At 44.8% G+C, this 19,115-nt stretch overlaps 1 pseudogene; it reads left to right on the top strand.

Annotated features, from left to right (window-relative positions):
- The window catches only part of LOC123072870 (ABC transporter C family member 10-like), a 73,742-nt pseudogene extending 57,552 nt beyond the window's left edge, over window positions 1-16,190 (top strand).
- The last annotated feature ends 2,925 nt before the right edge of the window (window positions 16,191-19,115 follow it).

Below are 19,115 nucleotides of genomic sequence, written 5' to 3'. Positions count from 1 at the left end.
GAGGAGGTCACGGGGTGGAGTTGGCTCTTACGAAGCTCTTTGTTTTGTGACAGGAATATGTTATGAGTGCCCTATCAGACAAGACTGTTATTTTGGTGACCCACCAAGTGGATTTCCTACTTATATTTGACTCCATTTTGGTACCGCTCTCCACCTCAAAAAGTCAAAAGTATCCATATGAAGATTTGTGCCTCGATGATTTATCTTTGTCTCTACCGAGCTTTAGTTATTTCTTGATGGCATCTAAAACTAGTGATGGTTTTTTGGCAGTTAATGTCTGATGGAGAGGTTATTTGGTCTGCACCCTATCAAGATCTATTGACAGATTGTGAAGAATTTAAAGACCTTGTAAGTGCCCATAAAGCTAGTATCGGTGTTTCAGATCTTAATAACGACAGCACCCCTCACAGAGCTAAGGGAATATCAATAAAGGAAACTAATGGTATTCATGGAAACAGACATACAGAGTCTGTGAAGCCATCACCAGCAGATCAACTGATCAAGAAAGAGGAAAGAGAAACAGGGGATGCAGGTGTTATGCCTTATATGCATTACCTGCGCCAGAGCAAAGGCTTGATGTATGCCTCCTTTTGTGTTATTTCTCACATAATTTTCATAGCCGGGCAAATATCACAGAATTCATGGATGGCTGCTAATATCCAAAATCCTCATGCTAGTACACTGAAGTTAATTTCTGTATACATTGTTATGGGAGTTTGCACAATGTTCTTCTTGCTATGAAGATCTTTATCAGTTGTTGTTCTTGGGATCCAGACATCAAGATCCTTATTTTCCCAGCTACTCAATTCACTGTTCTGCGCACCAATGTCCTTTTTTGTTTCCACTCCTATAGGAAGAGTTCTTAGCCGGGTAAGAATTCTTTTTAAAAAATGGCAAATACAACAAATTTTTACATGTGGAGATTTTCTGATGATGGATTAACTTATTCTGTTTTCTCTTCAAGTGCAGGTCTCTTTGGATTTGAACATCATTGACCCTGATGTTCCATTTGCCCTCATGTTTACACTTGGTGCCAGCTTAAATGCACTTAACAATCTAGGGGTATTGGCTGTAGTTTCATGGGAAGTTCTGCTTGTATCCATGCCAATGATAGTTTTGGCAACTAGGTTGCAGGTGATTGGTGTGACATCTTTTCTCTATGGCTAAGCCCTTTTTCTCGGGTTATTTGATTTCATTCACCAATTGATGTGCTGCCCTGCTGCTATTTTCGTCTGAGGTCTGAACTGAGCCTGATGTTCTACATTCAAAGTTCCCATTAACTAAAGCATGTTATGTTGGTCATGCAGAGGTACTATCTAGCCTCAGCTAAGGAGTTGATGCGGATCAATGGTACTACCAAGTCTGCCCTAGCAAATCACTTAAGTGAATCAATTTCAGGGGCTATAACAATAAGGGCCTTTGAGCAAGAAGATCGCTTCCTTGCTAAATATTTGGTCCTTGTTGACAAGAATGCTGGTCCATATTTCTACAATGTTGCTGCAACTGAATGGTTGATTCAACGCCTGGAAATAATGAGCGCTACAGTTCTTTCTTTTACTACCTTTGTCATGGCTCTTCTTCCGCAAGGAACTTTTAGCCCTGGTATGTAAATACATGACGACCATGTTGCTTCAAATATTGGAAATTTTTGACTAGCCAGCTCGTTCTATGGCCATCGACAATTGCGTCGGATTTTTGATAAATGTTAGATGCATTGCCAGGAAAATGCTGCTAACTTTTCATAGCCTCTTGATACTGAGTTATGAAAAGCTTTTGTTATGAAAATGTACTTCATACTCCCTCCACTTGTAAGTAGATAACTTCTTTGACATGATATGGGTCTCCTAAAACTTATTTGCCCATTTCTTTTGATATGCACATGAAAGTAATATTATGAAAATTTAAATCACAAAAAATCTAATGATGGTATTTTCACCTTCCCAGTGCAAATACATTTTAATAGTAGTAGTCAAATTAGAAAAGCTTGACCGAACACTTGCCAGGATGTCTTGTATTTTCGAAGTGAGGTAGTAGTGATTATTTTCGCAAGAAAAATATATCCGACGCGTTCTGCTGGGCAGGATTATCTGATGAATATGAAACAACGTACATTTTCTCAATCTACCACTTATCCTGATGATTTTATGGATAGATTTTTATCTTTTATGAAATGTATGTGCTAGAGTCAAATAACTATATGTATTTGATACTACTCAGTACATGAATAAATTAACATTACAAACAATATAATAAATCCCTTGTTTTCATACTTACACAGGTTTTGTGGGAATGGCATTGTCCTATGGTCTTTCCCTAAATGTGTCATTTGTTTTCTCTATTCAAAACCAATGCAACCTTGCAAATCAAATAATCTCGGTGGAACGAGCGAACCAGTACATGGAGATACAAAGTGAAGCAGCAGAAGTTCTTGAAGAAAAACGACCCGCACCATATTGGCCCAAAGATGGCAATGTGGAGCTTAGGAATTCGAAGGTAATCAAATATAAATATTTACATGTACAATTTATAAGGTAACTTTTTATTAACACTTAAACAAATGTATGTGATTGATTTTATTTCGACAGATTAGGTATAGGAAAGATGCTCCCCTTGTACTACATGGAATCATTTGCAAGTTTAAACGTGGAGATAAAATTGGAATAGTTGGTCGAACCGGAAGTGGCAAGACAACGTTAATTGGTGCACTGTTTTGACTTGTTGAACCTGCTGAAGGGAGAATAATTATAGACTCTGTGGACATCAGTACGATAGGCTTACATGACCTGTGTTTATGTTTGGGTATTATTCCACAAGATCCAACACTTTTTCAGGGTACAGTAAGACACAACCTGGATCCTCTCGGGCAATTCGCAGATCAACAAATATGGGAGGCAAAATGTGCACAGCTACCTATGTTACTCTTTCTTGTCTTACCTAGTGATCAGATCACCAAATAATATTATGACGAAAAGGTGTTACAGCAAAAGAACCTGGTGTATTGTTTAATCATGAGGCAATCCTCTTCAGTACCATGGCAATTCAGCTCAGTTAATATGAAAATATACCTAACTATTTCAGAAAGTTCAGCGCGTCATCAAAATGGGGCGAATAAACTAAATTAGGGATCTCAAATGACAAGTTTCCTTTTTCATTAAAAAAGAACTAGATTGCCTAGGACGAACTAGACAACTTTTCATTGATAGAAGAAATAGGCACCCTAATTCGAGTTAAGAACAAGTTGAACATGGATGACGTTCTGGTAGGAGAGTAAGTTGACACCTACCACCAACTTTGATAGGCTTAAGGCCCCTCTTTCTCAATTTATGGCATAGGTACATTTCAAAAGGAATCACTAAAGTGGTTCCTCCATTTGTTATTGTGCATTTGTGCTGCAGGTTCTTGACAAATGTCAACTGCTTGAAGCTGTCCAGGAGAAGGAGCAGGGATTGGATTCACATGGTAGGAACCTTCACTTCATTTATACTTGTTTCTGGAGTTCATTTTCAGAAACTAATAAATTGGGAAAACGGAAAACTCTGTTCTAGTCATTTCGGGAATTCAAAATAAATGGGAAAATACATGTGCCACTAAATATGTCAAACTGTTGGTGCCCCTAAGCACATTAGCTATATCCTTTTTCTACCACGATGCTGGGAATTATATTGTTCGTAGTACTGATCAAGAACTTGTCATACTAGTTGTGGAAGGCGGATCAAACTGGAGAATGGGCCAAAGGCAACTCTTCTCTCTGGGACGTGCACTTTTGAGAAGATGTCGTATCTTAGTTCTTGATGAGGCCACAGCCTCTATAGACAATGCCACAGATGTTGTCCTTCAGAAAACGATCTGGACGGAATTCAAACATTGCACTGTTATTACAATTGCACACCGTATACCAACTGTTATGGACTGTGATATGGTACTTGCAATTGGTGACGGTACGTTTACCTTCCGGCAACTTATGAAAAAAATATTGATTCTTTTGTAGTTATCAACCCATCATCTTATTGACCAGCAACAGTTAATATGGAATTTATGAATTATACTTGAAACCAAATGCATGGTGGCTTTCCCGTACTAATGAGCATTTCCAGGGAGAGTAGTGGAGTATGACAGACATACAAAGCTCATGGAAACTGAAGGATCTCTCTTTCGCGAGCTGGTCACACTAGTAGAAAAGGGGGCAAAGGTCCAGGCCGGGTCAACCCATTAGTCTCGGTTCAGTCCAGAATCGGGACCAATGGGGGCATTGGACCCGGTTTGTGAGCCTAGGGGGCCGGCCGGGCCACATGGGCCATTGGTCCCGGTACGTCTGGACCTTTTGGTCCTGGTTGGTGGGACGAACCGGGACCAATGGGCCTCGCTCCTGGCCCACCACCATTGGTCCCGGTTGGTGGCTTGAACCGGAACCAAAGGCTCCCCTTTAGTCCCGGTTCATGCCACCAACCGGGACCAATGAGGTGCCTATATATACCCCCTCGCGTAAGAGCAGAGCACACTACTCTGTTTTTTTCTGGCCGAGGGGGAGAGGGCTTGGTGGTGCTCTAGCTCACCTCCTATGCACACAAGGTGTTCGATGGAATGCCCGAGCCACACTACATAAGCTTTCTCCTCTCCAAGCTCGACCTCCAAGCTCCATTTTCCTTAATATTTGTCTAGGTTTAGCGGTCCGTCACGCCCCATCCCCGTCTTCACCGCCGTCGATCACCCGTGTCGAGCTCATCGCCGGCACCACCGTGGTGAGCCTCTTGTTCTTATCTTCTTTCTGAAAGGAAAAAATATTCTTACTTGTATGTTTACATAGATACTTGTATTATTTTCTTACTTTTATTATTGCATCTTATATAGTGCGATGGTTTTGGTATCCGCCCCCGTCGGCCCTCGTCCTGTCTATGATTCGGATGTGGTATATATATTATCTTTATAACTATTGGTTCATTTATTGTTTATGAAAATTATGCCGACCAACGTGACATAGATTTTATTTATGTAGGATGTATGTGAATCGGAAATTCCAACCGACCCTATTATCGAGAGGTTAAATTTAGTTGAAGAAGAAAACAATTTGTTGAAGGAAAAAATAAAAAAAATTGAGGAGGAGAAGATGATATTGGAGTTGCATGTTGCGGATGTCGTCGATGATCACAAGATCAAGATGGATGCAATGCGCTTGAGATTAGAAAGATTAGAAAATATGTCATTCATACTGAGGCTTGGTATCACCATGTCGTTGGATCAATTGTTACCTTGGTTGTGATTATGATCGCATTTGTTTTCGCATTGAAATGTTTTACATAGTTTCAATGTATGGTTTAATTAATTAGATGCTCTGGAGAGCTATATGTTGTTAGATGAGAACTATGTATGTACTTTGGTTTTAATGTGATGATGAATTTCTATTAATTTGGACACTTAATTATATATAATGCACGCAGATGAACCGGCAATGGATGTACGGTGACAGACACACCTCCGAGTACATTAAGGGCGTGCATGAGTTTCTCGATGCGGCTGAGGCAAACAAGCAGAATGGTTTTATGTGTTGTCCATGCACTAAATGTGGGAATACGAGGTCTTACTCTAACCGGAAAATCCTTCACTCCCACCTGCTTTACAAGGGTTTCATGCCACACTATAATGTTTGGACGAGGCACGGAGAAATAGGGGTTATGATGGAAGACGGCGAAGAAGAAGAGTACGATGACAACTATGTGCCCCCTGAATACGGTGATGCTGCAACGGGGGGAGCTGGTGAAGATCAAGAGGAACCAGACGATGTGCCCAATGATACTGCAACGGGTGAAGCTGCTGAAGATCAAGAGGAACCAGACGATGTGCCCAATGATGATGATCTCCGCCAGGTCATTGTCGATGCAAGGACGCAATGCGAAAGTCAAAAGGAGAAGCTGAAGTTCGATCGCATGTTAGAGGATCACAAAAAAGGGTTGTACCCCAATTGCGAAGATGGCAACACAAAGCTCGGTACCGTACTGGAATTGCTGCAGTGGAAGGCAGAGAATGCTGTGGCTGACAAAGGATTTGAGAAGCTACTGAAAATATTGAAGAAGAAGCTTCCAAAGGATAAGAATTGCCCGACAGTACATACGCAGCAAAGAAGGTCATATGCCCTCTAGGATTGGAGGTGGAGAAGATACATGCATGCCCTAATGACTGCATCCTCTACCGCGGTGCATACAAGGATCTGAACGCATGCCCGGTATGCGGTGCATTGCGGTATAAGATTAGACGAGATGACCCTGGTGATGTTGACGGTGAACCCCCCAGGAAGAGGGTTCCTGCGAAGGTGATGTGGTATGCTCCTATAATACCACGGTTGAAACGTCTGTTCAGAAACGAAGAGCATGCCAAGTTGATGCGATGGCACAGTGAGGACCGGAAGAAAGACGGGAAGTTGAGAACACCCGCTGACAGGTCGCACTGGAGAAAAATCGAGAGAAAGTACTGGGATGAGTTTGCAAAGGACCCAAGAAACGTATGGTTTGCTTTAAGCACGGATGGCATTAATCCTTTCAGGGAGCAGAGCAGCAATCACAACACCTGGCCCGTGGCCCTATCTATGTATAACCTTCCTCCTTGGATGTGCATGAAGCGGAAGTTCATTATGATGCCAGTTCTCATCCAAGGCCCTAAGCAACCTGGCAACGACATTGATGTGTACCTAAGGCCATTAGTTAAAGAACTTTTACAGCTGTGGAATGGAAACGGTGTACGTACATGGGATGAGCACAGATAGGAGGAATTTAACCTAAAGGCGTTGCTGTTCGTGACCATCAACGATTGGCCCGCTCTCAGTAACCTTTCAGGACAGACAAACAAAGGATACCACATATGCACGCACTATTTAGATGGCACTAAAAGTATATACCTGGACAAATGCAGGAAGAATGTGTACCTGGGCCATCGTCGATTTCTTCCGACCAACCATCAATGTCGAAAGAAAGGCAGGCATTTCAAAGGCGAGGCAAATCACCGGAAGAATCCCGCCATGCGTACCGGTGATCACGTACTTGCTATGGTCAAGGATTTACACGTAATCTTTGAGAAGGGTCCCGGCGGACTAGCTGTTCCGACTGACGCTGAGGGACACGCACCCATGTGGAAGAAGAAATCTATATTTTGGGACCTACCCTACTTGAAAGACCTAGAGGTCCGCTCTTCAATCGACGTGATGCACGTGACGAAGAACCTTTGCGTGAACCTGCTAGGCTTCTTGGGCGTGTATGGGAAGACAAAAGATACACCTGAGGCACGGGAGGACCTGCAACGTTTGCATGAAAAAGACGGTAATGCCTCCGAAGCAGTATAAAGGTCCTGCCAGCTACGCTCTTATGAAAGAAGAGAAAGAAATCTTTTTTGAATGCCTGCTCAGTATGAAGGTCAGACTGGCTTCCCGTCGAATATAAAGGGAATAATAAATATGCCAGAGAAAAAGTTTCAGAACCTTAAGTCTCATGACTGCCACGTGATTATGACGCAACTGCTTCCGGTTGCATTGAGGGGGCTTCTACCGGAAAATATCTGATTAGCCATTGTGAAGCTATGTGCATTCCTCAATGCAATCTCTCAGAAGGTGATCGATCCAGAAATCGTACCAAGGCTAAGGAGTGATGTGGCGCAATGTCTTGTCAGTTTTGAGCTAGTGTTCCCACCATCCTTCTTCAATATCATGACGCACGTCCTAGTTTATCTAGTCGATGAGATTGTCATCCTGGGGCCCGTATTTCTACACAATATGTTCCCCTTTGAGAGGTTCATGGGAGTCCTAAAGAAATATGTCCGTAACCGCGCTAGGCCAGAAGGAAGCATCTCCATGGGTCGTCAAATAGAGGATGTTATCGGGTTTTGTGTTGACTTCATTCCTGGCCTTAAGAAGATAGGTCTCCCTAAATCGCGGTATGAGGGGAGACTGACTGGAAAAGGCACTCTTGGAAGTGACTCAATAATATGCATGGACGGATATTCTTGGTCTCAAGAACACTACACAGTTCTACAGAACTCTATCTTGGTGACCCCGTATGTCGATGAACACAAGAACAGTCTGCGCTCCAAACACCCAGAGCAGTGCGACGACTGGATTACATGTGAACACATCAGGACTTTCAGCAGTTGGTTGGAAACACGTCTCAGAGATGACAACACTGTTTGTGATGAGCTGCACTTGTTGTCCAGGGGACCATCTTTGACTGTATTGACTTACAAAGGATACGAGATAAATGGGAATACATTTTACACGATCTCCCAAGATCAAAAGAGCACCAACCAAAATAGTGGTGTCCGCTTTGATGCAGCAACCGAGAGCAGAAACGACACATATTATGGTTACATAGTGGACATATGGGAACTTGACTACGGACATGATTTTAAGGTCCCTTTGTTTAAGTGCAAATGGGTCAATCTGTCAGGAGGCGGGGTACAGGTAGACCCACAATACGGAATGACAACAGTGGATCTGAAAAATCTTGGGTACACTGACGAACCGTTCGTCCTAGCCAATGATGTGGCACAGGTTATCTATGTGAAGGACATGTCTACCAAACCGAGAAAAAGAAAAGATAAGGAAGCGAATACATCATACGATGAGCCAAAGCCCCACATAGTTCTTTCAGGAAAAAGGGACATCCTGGGAGTGGAGGGCAAGACAGACATGTCTGAAGATTATGAAAAGTTTCATGAAATTCCTCCCTTCAATGTCAAGGCTGACCCAAGCATCCTGATAAACGATGAATATTATCCATGGTTATGGCGCAATAAGAAAATGACACAAGCGAAGAAAAAGTGAAGACTTTCTCCCGCAACTATTATGATGATACCATGCCAACTTTGTAACACACGAGTATGCTATGCCAACTTTTTCAGAGTTCATTTGAAAACTATGAATTTAGGTCGAATTTTCTTTATAGGTGCATCTATGTTCATTTTTTAGTAAAGTTAATCACAAACTTGTGATTCACACAAATTTCAAAGAATTCAGATTTTAACTATTCAAATTTGAAAACTAATGGCACTAAAGAAAAGTTTATAATTTTTCTAAAACTAATGGCACTAACAGAAAGTTTATAATTTTGCTGACCTAAAAGCAAAAAGAATTTAAAAATAAAGCAAAAAACAAAAGAAAATAAATAATACAAAAAACAAAACAAAAAAAATGGAAAACAAATTAAAATAGCAACAATAAGTATTTTGTTGTAGGTAGAAACAAAATAAAATAAATAAAGCAACAAAGAAAACTAAAAAATTAAAAAAGTGTTTTCAAATTTGAAAACTAATGGCACTAACAGAAAGTTTATAATTTTTCTAAAACTAAAAGCAAAAAGAATTAAAAAATAAAGCAAAAAACAAAAAAAATGCAGAAAACAAAACAAAAAACTGGAAAAAAATAGGCACTAAAAGCAAAAAAAAACTAAAAAAGTGTTTTCAAATTTGAAAACTAATGACACTAACAGAAAGTTTATAATTTTTGTGAATAAAAGAAAAAAGAGATCACTAAAAAACTATAAGTATTTAGTTCTAAGTAGAAATGAAAAAATAAATAGCAAAAAAGAAAAAAAATGCCTATAATATTTGTTATGACTAACTAAAATTATCTAATTGAGTATAATGATAAAACACAGTAATATTAAATAGCAGGAAAAAGAATGACTCAAAAATCAAGGAGTATTGGTCATACACATCGAACACAGATATGTAGAAGAGATTGTCGGTTCCGTTTGGAATCTGAAGAAAAGACACCGCCACCTGCAAAACTGAATATCAATTGCTACCAGGTTTTTAACCAACATAAATTCCTGAATCACTGAAGCTGTGCAGAGTAAACCCCTGAAGATTTCCTTGCTCCAGTAAACAGATATAATGGGCGAAATGGGAGGGACTTCAAATCTGCAACCCTGCTGACTGTACAGATTACTAATGCTAAATGGGAGCTCATAATATTAATTAGCAAGGTAATAGTGGTTGACCAAACTGATATGTATGCACCTTAGGCCCATTGCATCTCTGCCTCTGCTTGTGATATGACTTGAGCATATTTGTTTGCTGACAATGTTATGTGTAGAACGAGAGAGAGAGAGAGGGTGAGAGAGAGACAGAGAGAGAGACAGACAGAGACGTACCAGGTTGTGTCGCGCGCGCGCGTGTGTTGGTGCCTCGTGCAGACAGGGACCAACACCTCCTCATCTATGTACGTCAGTCACATGTGCTGGGCTAAGTGGAGATGGGCCAGGCCTACATCGGTTCAAAACTTCAATGGGTTGGTAGATATCCATCTTTCACATGCCAAGTGGCAGTCCTTTGTTCCCATTCCCTTCGTCAAGCAATCTGATGCCTAGAGCTGACATGAGTAAGGTTGGTGATCTTAGTATTGAGTTTCTCCTTAATGAAGAAGTGATCTATATTCACATGTTTTGTCCTATCATGTTGAACTGAGTTATGGGCAATGCTTATGAATGACTGATTGTCATACCACACTCTCAAGGTTCCCTTCCTCAGAAGTTTCAACTCTTAGTAGGTTCTTCACCCAGAGCATCTCACTCAACCCTTGAGACAATGCTCTATACATAGCTTCTGTTGTTGATCTAGACACAACTGTCTGTTTTCTTGCTTCTTCATGGCATCAAATTTTCTCTCACAGGCACACAATAGCTTGAAGTTGATCTTACGCCATCTTGAAATTGGCCCAATCAGGGTCACTATAGTCATTCACCTCAAGATGTCTACTCTTTGCAAACCCCAACTCTTTACCTGGAGTGCCCTTTAAATATCTCAGGATTTTGTGCACTCATGCCGATGTCACTCAAGACATTTAAGGTGTATTTACATTGGCACAAAGACATTTAGTGTCTGCACAAGAGAGTAGTAGGAAACAAAGAGCGAGGCATGGCATTCGCCGGTCATCCGGTTAGTTAACTGGACAACTGGCTATGCCCGGACGAATTTGCTCTTTGTACCAATGGACGTCTGACTTGCAGCTCGGCCGGCTGGCTATGCCTAGACGAAAAACACTCCCTGGCCAACTTGTCCGACCACTTTGTCCAGCTAGAGATAAACCTACTAGAGTCATTTCCAACATTACCCAGTCTTCCGGCTAGCAGCCCAGACAATCGACCATTCAGTGTGTGTGTGTGCACGCGCGCGCACGTGTGTGGGTGGGGAGGGGGGATTTTGCTATGGTAAATGTGGGACTTGGTAAACTTTTTGTGTATCATTCGAGAGGAATGGTGTATAGAAGATCTACTGATAAAAATATCCTGAAGCCCTTTTGATCCCCTCTTAAAAGTGCGGGATCCGTATAACTGAAGACATAACAGAAAAAGCAATGGTTCTTGTCGTCATTGCACCAATCTTGAGTGATAACCATTTTGGTGGCTTGATGATCCACACATATAATTTTCACGGGGACTAAAATTTGTGTATATACTTAGCAAACAAAATTAGTTCCCTATATCTATATTGTCATCAACATCAAAATATGATTAAGAGCATGATTGCACTTTTAAGCCTAGGAGAGCAAATGGTTACATGATTTAGATGGGCTCCACCTTAATGTGTGCACAATGGATCTTGACGTAAAACAAGATGCACATATTTACAGTGATACTTGAGAGAATTTACTCCCCCTATAGATCATATAACCACATAATGCATGCATTTGAACTATTTTTGTAGTTATGATAGCCATCACAAATGCATTGGGTATCATGGTTTGGTTGAGAGCTATACTTGTAATGAAAATTTATGAACCATCGCATGAAATAGCATCGCATCACATATAATTAATAATATGTCTCACAACCACATCCATGTAAGGCAGCATGCATAACACGTAGTCTCATACACCTTACAATAAGAAAAAAAATCAGGTTCACATGCCACAAAGAACCAACCAAGGAAGAACCAAAAAAGGCATGTGACTTCTCCCGACTTTACGGGAGAATATCATATGGAAACCAACATTTGATGGAAACCGGTGAAAACCACGAGAAGAGGATATTTCGAAGTTTCAAAAAAATCTGAAAAAAAATACGGGATGTTAAGAGGATCATGTTTTATTGCCACAAAAAAATTTAAGTTGAAACACATTACGAGATGTGAGTTATGAAAAAGACAAAATCAGCATTAAATAGTGCCAAACAGTAATGTCACTATTCACGGCTCAATTTGTCTTTTTTATATCTCACATCTCGTAATGTGTTTAAACTTGAAATTTTGCGTGGCAATAAAACATCACCCTCTTAACATCCTGTATTTTCTTCAGATTTTTTTTAAACTTTAAAATATGGTTTCCACGAAGTTTTTATTGAATATTGGTTTCCGTATGATATTCTCCCGTGACTTTACCAATACGAATACCGGTGAAGCACCCTAAGATACCACTTCTCCCCGTTTGGCATAAAGTACCAAAAAGGTTGAAGGGAACTACACGAAATCAAAGGAAATCACTTGTTGTTGTGGTCATCGAGGGCATCATCACCAAGCTTGTCGGAGTCACCCGAGCGAAGAAGTCTGCATAGTTGGGCCTAGTCAGGAACCCAAAGTTAGGAACCAAGGGATCCCGAGGAGGAATCTCATCCCCACCCCATTCATGTGATTGCCGCCAGGAGAATGGACACACGCCTTGAGCTGATTCACCTTTATGATATGTCGAGTCTCCAAGTTGACTTTGCGAGTTGCATTGAATGTGCAATCTTCTGTGACGGCCTTCTGGGTCCTTTCTTTTTTTGTCTCTTGGAGATGCCCATAGGCTGCTGGAATATTGGGAAGCAAAGAAATGAGAGAAAGTGTATCATGATGAATAGACCAGCCTAGAAAGTTTGTAAAGAATCTTCAAATTAAGATGATCTTACTCAAAATATTCTCGAAATTAACCAGTTCTTGGGTACAACAAAATTTGTAGACATGCTGGTCATTTGCCCCGGCCGCCCCCCCCCCCCCCCCCCTCTCTCCTCCACCTCGTCGTCCCCGGAGATGTGCGCCCGCTAAACCCGGGCACCGCCGGTCATGGGGGCGGCGGGGATCTAGGCTGCAGCCCCGCGGTCTGGAGGGATCGGCGGCGTGAGATCTCCCTTCGATCTTCGTCTTTCCCGGCGGTTCGGCGCTGCTCTGGCGGCTTCGTGGGAGGGCGGATCAGGATGGATGGACCGACTGGACACCAAATAGGAAAATTTTCTCCTGGGTGGGCGATATTCCCGGTAACCACGGTTATCGAGAAATACTGAACAAATTTCGGAAGAAATTTACAATTGAATTTTGAATTCAAACAATTTAAAATTAGATATAATAACATCTTGAACTGATGCCATTCACAAAAGGGGTAGTAGCTTAGTGGTACCTAAACTACATGCGCGAGTTCTGTTTAGGTCGTGAGTTCGATTCTTTTCGCCGTCATTTTTTCACGTTTTTTACTGCCTATATTCTGAGAAATAACAAAAAGAACAAAAGATGGAGCAGAAGTATTAGAACTTGAGCGTTCAAAGTCAAATTATTTAAAACAATTGGTATTTTTTGCTCGGGATAGGTATTTCTCGTGGGGCGCCGAGAAACGCGGTAACCGCCCGGTATCCGTTTTTCTCGGGCGGTACCCAAAACCATGGGGTCGACAGATGGACCGACTGGCAAGGATGGTGCAAATCTTTCTCCAGAAGATGGGTCCGCGGTTTGATGATGATTGCGGCGTCTAAAACGTGTGCATGTGATGTACGCTTTAGGTCTGTTGCAGCGACTGTGGGTTCCGATACGTTATATGAATGGATCGGCGATGATACATGTGTTGAATAATAAATAAAGATGGTGGTATGCATCAAATGATGCAGAGGCCGGGGGTTTTAACCTCCTTTTCGAAAAAAAAAATTATGCTGGTCATTTGCATTGTATAGCTGTGTATTCCCTGGGTTGAATGGGCTTGGGAGGTATGCATGGACCTGATCGAACACGACACACGTGGGGCGAAGAATAAGTGGATCCGGTAAGATCCTCTAAATTATCAGCACAGATTACAAGATCTCGATCAGATTCGTATTTTTTATGCATATGATAGCACATAATAGCATTGCGACACTGCACACCTGGGCCTGAAGTCGATGAAGTTTGCATGGGTGCGAGTACCGGAGCATGATTCAGCATGCATGGATGTGAGGACGCACCCACGTGGGGCCAGAAATTAATCGATTCGCTATGATCCTCCAAATTATCAGCACTACGCAAGCCTGGCCGCTCCGTAGAATACAATATCTCGATTCCCCTCAAAAAAAAAGAATACAATATCTCGATCAGATTTACATTTTTTAAAGGAAAAATAAACAAACTAAAATGCATGGTAGAGTTTCATCGCCGCACCAACCGGCTTGCAGCTTCCTCCACCAGATAAATAAGGCCCCTCATTTGCAAGCACACACAATCGGCCAGTAGCATACATTGTAACATCAATCAAGTAGCTAGCCATGAACTCAAAGCTTTGCATCTCCTCCTCCCATCGACCATGGCATGGGTTCCACATCCATGACAGTGCGACCGAGAGAGTAGCGCCACCAAGAGTTCACCTCATCAAGAAGATGTCCCATCCAAAAGTAAGCATCGATGAGTTCATATCCACACTCCCCCAGAGAAAAGGGTGGTCGTAACCACTCATCCAGTACAAGAATTTCTGGTTCAGAGGCCTGCCGCTGGAGCAGATCCTGCTGGCCCAGGACGCCTTCGAACCCCGCGCCGACGACATATCCTCGCCACGCAGCCCAAGTGCGGCACGACTTGGCTCAAGGCCCTTGCCTCCACCATCGTCAACCGCTCTCGCTACAGCTTCGACGACCACCCCCTCCTCAGTAACCACCCTCAGCGCGTCGTGCCATTCATCGAGATCCCTGGTGTTGGCGGCGGCGGCGCGGATCATCATGCACACATCGAGACGCTTTCTTCCCCGAGGCTTCTCGCCACACACATGCCGATGTCGCTGCTCCCACTGGACATGAGCTACCGAGTCGTGTACATGTGCCGGGATCCCAAGGATGCCCTGGTCTCAAGGTTGCACTTCGAGAACAAAATCAGAGCATCTCCAACAGCCGCGCTGAGCGCCGTGCGCAAAAAACATGTTTATCGTGCGCGCTGCGGCTGGTTTTGCGCGCCCGCCTGCGCTGGCTCCAGCAGCCGCGCTATAATGCAGCGCGCGCGCTCCGTTCCAGCAGAGCGCAAAAATACAGCGCGCGCGACTCGCCGGGCATTTTGCATATATGATATTTTGGACAAAAATGAACATGTGAAATTTGACACAAACAAGTTGATGAATAAAAGTTCATGCCCACAAGTTCAAAATCATGCCCACAAGTTCATCCAACCAAGTTCAAATGCGACGCCAGCGCTTCCCGCGCTAGGGTTTCCGGCGGCGGCGGGGGGGGGGGGGGGGGGGGTCGCGGCTGTACAGCGGGGTGAGCGGGGCGCCGGTGTGCGCGTCCATGGGTGGGTGGCAGGGCGCCGGCGCCGGCGCGCGCGGGGCATAGGATGAGGAGAGGAGAGAGTGCGGCGCGAGCGCTCGAGTGTGCCGCGCGCTGTAGCTGGCGCTCGAAATACGCCGCGCGGGTAAGTGTTTTCAACCGCGCGCCCAACCCGTTATAGCGCGCGCGCCGTTTTTGCGCGCCCGCTGGAGCTACCCGCCGCGTTGCGCGCGCGCTAAAACGGCCTAATTTGCGGCCCGGCGCTAGTTTAGCGCGGCTGTTGGAGATGCTCTCACCGAGGGTTCCAACCTGTCGATGGAGAGTGCTTTCAGCATGTTCTCCAAGGGCTTCTCGTCTTACGGCCCCTTCTGGGACCACTGCCTCGAGTACTGGAAGGAGAGCCTAGCCAGGCCTAACAATGTTCTCTTTCTGAAGCATGAAGAGATCAAGTCGGATCCGGTGCATGTCGTGCGGAGGCTAGCAATATTTCTCGGCGTCCCGCTGTCTCGAGAGGAGGAGAGCTCTGGTGTTGCCCAAGAGGTGGTCAGGTTGTGCAGCTTTGAGATGCTTACTAGCCTAGAAATTAACCAGGTGGGTGGCATTGATCGTGGAAACAAATGTTATGTAGGTAATTCTATGTTTTTTAGAAAAGGAAAAGTTGGAGACTGGAGGAACCACATGAGCCAGGAAATGGGGGAAAAGTTAGATCGCATCGTCCGAGAGAAGCTCCATGGGTCAGGGCTCGCGTTTTGAGTCACGTTGATTTTGTTACGTTACAACCGGTTTCCTACTTATGCTCGTAAAGAGCCATGTTGCATTCTGTTTCAGTCTTGGAAATGAAGACAGATTTGACGTTAACATCATGTTCTCCCCAATCTTGGCTATTCACTTGTTTTGATGCTAGCTATTTCAACGTTGCAACATTGAATCGACTATTTGAACTGACGCTGTCAAATCAAACACAAAACTCACATATTATATTTGAAGAAAGCACAGTGGTTACGCTCAAATGCGCGGACAACAACCTTTATTGTTTATATTATGCACTTACGAATAAATTGTCATCTCATGTGTATAGCAAGACTTTGGAAAAGCATGCATTTGTGTATTTGTTTCTCATGTATATAGTGAATAAATTGCCATATCATGTGTATAGTACAGAACACATTTTTATCACCAAGAAAAAACGCATACGCTATTTGCGGACGCTACACGTCAATCGGTTGATCGGTGCTCAAGATCAGTCGGCTGGCAAGCCATTCGATCGGATCCTGCAGCAAACAGACCCCCCCCCCCCCCCCCCCCCCCCACCCCCCGCCACAAAAAAAAACTGCATGTGCCTGTCTACGTCGGTGGAGGTCACCACAATTCGTTATCTCAGTTCTGGCATATATAGCGGCATAGGCATAGGGTGCTCTTATTTGGTTTGACAACAGAACGTCGTCACCATTCTATGCACGATTCTACACCCACAAATTTATGAAAGTCATTTTTTTTAGAAAAGGAGGATGACCCCCGGCCTTTGCATCTGGGCGATGCATACAGCCACTTTATTAATTATTCTCACAAGACCTTACAAAGCAATACCACAATAAGTCTAAAGTCATCGTCTAAGCAACAAACTGTCACTACACCTATCTAGTTGATGAAGGGGCGCAGAGAGCCTGGGCCTAATACCAAACAGACATCGCAGCCAAACCTAACATCTAACACATGAGGATCCATCCAGGACGCCTGCCGGGCATGGGTCTCGCCGGTCCGGCATGCTTTCAGAGGCCGCCGCTGCCAACTGCCACCGCTGCCAACTGCCACCGCTCCATCTTCAGAACTGTACTGATGCATCAACCTTGCTCGGTCTAGCTATCGTCGACGCCACCACGGCGCCCAACAGCACCTCCTTCCTGCGCGCAAACAGCTGTGCACGTCGCGGTTGCCACTGATACACCGCAGCACCATGCTGCCAAGTACCACCAGCCACCATGCTCCACCTCCTGCCTCTGACTTCCAGCGCTGCTCCACTAATGATACTCCCAAGAGAGAAACGACGCCGCAGTGCCGCCATCGTCCGATATGGAACACCAGATCCTAGGGTTTCCCCCAGAGCAGCACGAGTGGGTTGACAGTAGTTACACGACGATACCTCCATCAAGGTAACGGCGTAGAACGCCGCCATCGCCTGCCAACAGCTCGGTTTTCACCGGCAACCATGTCTCGCCAACTCGCAGCCGGGACTAGATGATGGATCTCGAGATCCGATCACCAAGCCTCTGGCCGGCCATCTCTGACGAGGAAGATGACCACCACCATTGGCCAGCGAGACGATGCGAGATGAAGTAGGGCGCTGCCAGCGTGCGTCCTGGCCAGCACCACCGGCGCTCGGCCCGTCCCGGACCACGCCTAATGGCCGAGGGCAATGGAAAGCGCTGCCATGACGAGGACGCAGACCGGAAGCCCAGACCTGGCCCACCCGCGCACCGCCACGTGGCCACCACCAAGCGCCGTTCAGGGACAGCCTCACCGCCGTGAGGGACGCCGCCCCACGGGCAGCAGGCGCCAGCCACCGGCGAAACACCGCCGCGCGCCACCGGCCGCCGCGAGATCTGCACGAGAACGACGAGGACGCCCCGCCACCACCTTCCCTGGGGACCACGCGGGCTTCGCCGGTGTCCCGTCAGGCGGCGGCGAAGCGGGGGAGGAGCGGGGAGGGGCGGCTGGCGACGCGGTTAGGGTTGGAGCGGGGAGGAGCGGCCCTTAACGATCACAATCTATGAACGTCCTACCGATTTTACACTCTCGAGTGGTTATTATTTTTCTTACATCGGTCTAAGCAATTACAATCCCAAAGCTGGTCAAAACTGGCTAGCCCTTATGTTCCAACAAGGAAACTTCATGGGTGTGCGCTAGAGTTAGCACGGATTAGCCGTTCAATTCTTCATGCCTCACTGTCGGATCGACTCCCACTCGGTCGTCTCTCGGCCCCACCACTAGAAACATACACCAATGTTTCTCAACAATAGACCAATTTGGGTACCACCATGGTAGCCATGGTAGGCCAATGAAAAGCACGCCAGCGCCACGGACTTGTAGCACCAGCGTCTCATCTTGCAGTAGAGAAGGCACGCTGGCACCGACCTTGCAGCACTAGAGGGCCGGCCTTGCAGAACATGCACATGTTTTGCAATGTCGGAAGCACATTGGCAACCTGCTTTGCGGCATAGAGCGCCCAGGTTGCAGTGTCGTGGAGAGCAATGGTCGGCCATGCAACACCGACCCATCTTGTAGCATCAAACCCTTGCCTGCAGCACCGACACTCGGCCTTGTAACAAAAGTGGATGGTGTTTCACATGTTGTTTTCAACTTGCAGTAACAGTGGTTTGCTTGCAGTAGTCGGCGGCATTTGTGGATGAAAAGGGCTGAGAGAGCGGCACAACCAGATTAGTTGTTGGCAATGAGGTAGAAAGAGCAAGAGAGAAGAGAGGAGGGGTCAACTAAGAAAGAAGAGCAAATGGAGAGAATTGTCTCTGAGGATAAGGTTAAGGGACCACGGTGGAGAGCGCGACACATGAGACCACAACACGTGTGGCGAGCGCGCGAGGCAGCTAGACGAGAGAGAGAAGCACTGAACTGTCAATCAATTATGCCGTGAGAGTACATATACATATACAGGCACCCCCTCCC

This window comes from Triticum aestivum, chromosome 1A (assembly GCF_018294505.1).
Source record: "Triticum aestivum cultivar Chinese Spring chromosome 1A, IWGSC CS RefSeq v2.1, whole genome shotgun sequence".
Classification (NCBI taxonomy): domain Eukaryota; kingdom Viridiplantae; phylum Streptophyta; class Magnoliopsida; order Poales; family Poaceae; genus Triticum; species Triticum aestivum.
The sequence above is the reverse complement of the archived record's forward strand: the minus strand, read 5'-3'. Positions and strand labels throughout refer to the sequence as shown.